Raw genomic sequence first — 5,194 nt, 5'->3', positions numbered from 1 at the left:
CACTCTTAAAGCGATCATGCAACATCCCCTTCCTTTCCAAAGATTGGTCTCAGACGCTACAAGTAAAAATACATAAAGTTGGACAATATCAAAATTAGTTATATAGGGATAGAGACAATAAAATTTACAAGTGTAAAGATAAGGATTGTGAAATTTACAATTGCAGAAGCTTAAAAGTCCATATATCGTTTTGGTGGTTTGACAACTCTTCTGGATGTTGTTATGGTATAACCTTCTGGGGATGTGGATTTCACCCTTGGCTGTCGGAGCTGTGTCTCCTGCATCTCGGAGAATTTTTGCATCTCAGCTGTTGCTGTTTTTTCTGAAGTTTCTCCCTCTCTGCATTCAGCTTCTGTTGCTCTGCCTTCAGCCTGCCAATATATTTCGTTACTTTTCTCAGGATGACTACTTTTGAAGCCTTGTCATTCTTGGAAAGTTCCGACACCGCATCTCGAACAGCGAACAGACAATGCTTCAACTCATTCCTCCTCTGCCTCTTGAGGACATGGTGTGTCCTTCGCCTCTCCTCATTCTCTGTGTCTGAAGGCCTGGGGCTCAAGGTCCAGGACTTGTTGGGGGAAGAGTACTTGGCCTCATTGAGGTGCCTGTCTATTCTGGCTCATTTTGGTGCTGGCCATTCTCTAGAGAGCAGAGGTGAGAGCACGGCATAGTTGTGCTGTTGCTGGATTTCCAGACTGCACTGTATGATGCTGGCCAGAGTCTGCGAGCGGGTTCCTGTCCTTGGAGATTTCCCCTTGGCAATGCTCCCCACTGCCAGCCTTTGCTTCTCACTGGTTACAACGTCAATCTCTTCTTCTGAGTCGCTGGAGTGCGAAGAAACACTGACTGTTGACAAAGAACTTTCACCATCTGAAGTTCGATCTTCATTCTCTTGATGGTGGTGTCTCTGAGAAGGTGCTGATACTCTGCAAACCAAAAGCACTGAGATCCTGGAAGAACTGTCACTCAATCTGAGTCATCTGGGGGCTGAAGACGGGGAGTGCATCCTCCCTGACGCATCGCTCTTGAAATCTCTTATAGCGTCAAACCTGTCTGGGTACATTTGTTGGAAGTCCTGGACTGACTCAATGCGGGTATCCTTGGTCTCTTCTGCTATAATGGGTACCTTGGTGATCTTGTGGATAGTCACGATGTTGAGATCCTTACACGCTGGTAGTCCTGCCACTGCTGGTCTGCTTATGTCTACGAGCTAAAATATTTGTGCCTTCCATGCTGACTTGCCATAGCTGCACTGGATTGTCAGTATACTACTCACCATTGTATGCAGTTAACTTTGCAGTTTGCAGTTGTATCAATAATTTCCAACCACCCCAGTACATATCCTTCAGGATTCGGACGGTCGGATATTTGCACTAAATCTTAATCCTGAGTGTGTGTTTTCCAACTTTCTTTGGGCGAATGATGTTAATAGTAGCAACAGCTTCCAGTTGTTTGACTTCATCAACACAATGGGCTGGATTTTTCCACCTCGTTGCTGATTTCAGTGGCAAGCTTCATAAGTGGTGGGGCTCATGTGCGGGATTTGCCCTGCTGAGCAGCCACCATATTTAGCACGGGGGCTCATTTACATGGAGGGGGCAGCACACCCTCCCCTGATGATGTAGAGGGGCAGGCGATCCGTCCCCGACAACGGCCTCCGGCGCTACCGCGCAGGCACCGGCGCCGTTTTTAAAGGGTTTCAAGCCCTTCAGGTCCATTTTAATTTTTAAAGATACATGTCTGTAAAACATAAAATTAAAACATTATTAGCAGTTTCAATTCCCTCTTCCACCCCCCAATGGCTAATCAATCTATAAATTGCCCACTCCCCCCACCAAAAAAGTAAACTTTTCAATCCCTAACGTCCCCCCTCGAACTTTATTAACTTTGACCTTCAACCCCTTCCCACCATCCCCTCAACCAATAGCAAGAATTTTCCCCGCCCTCCTCCCTGCCCTGAAAACTTCACTCCTTCCCCCTCCCCACCAGTCTTCCACCTCGAATCTCTGAGCAGAGATCCAAAGGTGCGGGAGTTCTGGCAACCGGCTGGAATATTGAAGTGAGATGGCCATTGCGATGAAGTATGTACTTATGCATTAATTAGCATTTATTTAAATATTTAAATTAAGTTACAATCATTGAGCGGCCCGGGGGGGGGTAGCCACCATGAGTCCTCGCCACCGCTGGTAATGTGGGGTGGGGCCTTCCCAGCAGTCAGGCCCAAGGTGGGCCTCTCCCAGAGGTGTTTTCCAGGCCCCTCCCCCGCCACAACCCCCGATGTCGGGGGGCTGGTAAAATCCAGCTCAATGTATCAGGTTCACAATGAGAAATGCCTGCTCATCTTCTGGCTAAGAATCGCTTCAGTCTGAGCCTTGCCTCTGGTCTATATTGCTGAGGACTTATTGTATTGGTTTGCATTTACGCAGGTTTCTGGTACTGTCCTTGCTGCTATTATCCTGTTGCTGCACCTGTCTTCTGTTTCTTTGTGTCCTAATGTGACTTCTAGCTGCGTCTTTGGAGCCAGATCTCTTGCATAGGTGGGCCCACTGTCCATTTGCACCGCACACCTTGCACAGGTCTTGAAATGCAGGACAACTTCACAGTGAGTGGGACAAACTACACTTATCACACAGCTAGCTTGCTTTTTGCAACCAGATTATTATGCCGATACTGTTGGCTGCACTTAGTGCTTACAAATGCTGTTGACCAGCTACAATTGCTTCATATTTCCTGCCATCTTCTAGCAGCACATCAATGCTGTGACCCTTCTTTTTTCCCAAGGGGTCTTTTTGAAATGCTTCAATGGGTGTTGAGACAATCACCAGCTCCATTAGTCACTCTGACAGCTCAGTTTCTGAAAAATCGCATTAGTTGCCCTTACTACGGCATCTACTGATAAATTGGTCTATTGATTCCTGTGGCTATTGCCTGCAGGACATCAATTCCTGGTGGTGAATTCTAAAATTCACTCTTACCCAGAGCTGGTCTTCTAGTACTTTCCATAGCCTTGCGGGATCTTTCTGGTCCTCTTCAGATAAACCAGAGGTATTGATTCTGTGTCACCCCTCATTTCCAACTGCTATCAGTATTTTAACAGCCTGCTTCTCTGGTCCTACAACCGTATGGGGTCTGTGAAGCAAAACTGCCTTCTTTGGTTAAAAAATTTGATCTCAGATAGGATATCAATGGCCTTCCAGTTGATGCTGGGAAATTTGATATTGATCGTTCTGCTGTTCTATTTCTTTCTGCTCTATATTTAACTTTGTTCAGCTGTGTGTGTGCCTTCAGCACTGTACTTATTATGACTTTTCTATTTGTGGTTTGAAACTGGTTTTAAAACTTGTTCTATTAACTCTGAGCTATTCCCCTTTTAAGAAATTTTATTTTATTTAGACTGGCTGCTCTGATGGAGAGTAACAGGTTGTTGACAGTGTTCTCTGTTTATTTTACTTTCAGAACTTCAACTGTTCGATAGGCAGTTCAAGTTTTTTCTCCTTTGCTATTTTTTGCTAGAGTTTGTTTATCTTCCTCATGCTTGACTGGTTTAATGATTTTTTCAGCTTTGGCTGTGTGAATGGAGGCTCTGTTGTGTTTGGGGGTTTCCTGCACTTTTTTTCAGACACCTCCTTTAATGGCACCTACCTCAATCAACCTGAGAGAGGCACTGGGTTTTCCTCATTTTTTTCCTCTCTCCCACGGAGCCCAATCACAGGATTGGGCAGTGCTCTATCTCCCATAGCTGGAGGTAAGTTATTTTCTTCTTTCCACTGTTTGGGTCAGTATTTATTTTGAACTTTCTCGCTTTTGGCTGTAGGAAGGGTCACTTTCACAGCTATTTTACCCGTGGTCTTCAAGCTTAGACCTTGTCTTTTCACCATTGCTGCAACCATATCATGAGTTTCTTTGTGTTATCTTAAGCATCACAATGAGGTAGGTGGATTCCAGTTCCTTGAAGATCTCTCGAAGGTTTATTTACAGCAAAACTAATACACACAATACAGAGCAAACTATATACAGAACCTTTGTCCAGGGTATTACAGTGTAGAGAGACTATGGCTTCTAGTCACATGACTACATCCTTGGTATTGAGCTCATTAGCATACTGAGTTCTTAAAGGGACATCACTCTTAAAGCGATCATGCATTAGCTGCGAGGGGCCCATACATACTGCTTCACAAAAAATCCATATAATTAGCAGTTGAGTGCAAAACTTGCAGGTCTAAATTATGTTAATTGGTAATTAAGACAAAAATTATGTGCTAATTCCAGACTTTCAAAGAGTCTTATTAGCAATGCACCCATTTAGCACAGAATCATAAAATCATAGAAAAGCACAGAAAGAGGCCATTCAGCCTGTCGGGTCCATTCGGCTCTCTGCAAGAGCAAGTCAGCTAGTCCCACTCCCCTGCTCTTTCCCCATAGCCTTGCAATCTTTTTCTTTTATGGCGTTTATCTAATTCCCCTTTGAAAGCCATGATTGAATCTGCCTCCACCACATTCTCAGGCAGTGCATTCCAGATCCTAACCACTTGCTATGTAAAAATAAATTTCCTCATGTTCCCATTGGTTCTTTTCTTAAATCACCTCAAATCAATGTCCTTTGCTTCTCGACCCTTCTGCCAATGGAAGCATCCATCTACTCTGTCCAGACCCCTCACAATTTTGAACACTTCTATCAATCTCCTCTCAACTTTTTCTTCTCTAAGGAGAACAGCCCCAGGTTCTCCAATCTATCCAAGTAATTGAAGTCCCTAATCCCCGGAGCGATTCTCTTAAATCTTTTCTGCACCCTCTCCAAGGCTTTCACATCTTTTAAAGTGTGATGCCCAGAATTGGACATTCTATTCTAGCTGAGGCTGAACCAGTGTTTTATAAAGGTTCATCATAACTTCCTTACTTTTGTACTCTCTGCCTCTATTTATAAAGCCCAGGATCGCATGTGCCTTTTTAATCTCTACCCGTCCTGCTACCTTCAACTGTTTGGCTAAATATACCACCAGGTTTCTGTGTTTCTGCAACCCCTTTAGCATTGTAGCCTTTATTTTATAGTGAAACTCCTTGTTCTTCCTTCCAAAATGTTCCATTTCACACTTCTCTGCATTAAATTTAATCTGCCACATGATCGCCCATTCCACCAGCCTGTCTATGTCCTCTGGAAGTTTATCATTATCCTCCTCAAAGTTCACAATATTTC

The 5,194-nt window shown here is 44.1% G+C and overlaps 1 pseudogene; it reads right to left on the bottom strand.

The window, feature by feature from the left end:
• Positions 1 to 304: 304 nt before the first annotated feature.
• On the bottom strand, positions 305 to 2,554 carry LOC137378576 (myc proto-oncogene protein-like; annotated as a pseudogene).
• Between the last annotated feature and the right edge of the window lie 2,640 nt (positions 2,555 to 5,194).

The sequence above is a fragment of the Heterodontus francisci genome, chromosome 17 (assembly GCF_036365525.1).
Source record: "Heterodontus francisci isolate sHetFra1 chromosome 17, sHetFra1.hap1, whole genome shotgun sequence".
Classification (NCBI taxonomy): domain Eukaryota; kingdom Metazoa; phylum Chordata; class Chondrichthyes; order Heterodontiformes; family Heterodontidae; genus Heterodontus; species Heterodontus francisci.
Note: the sequence above shows the minus strand (reverse complement) of the source record. Positions and strands in the feature narration are given on the sequence as shown.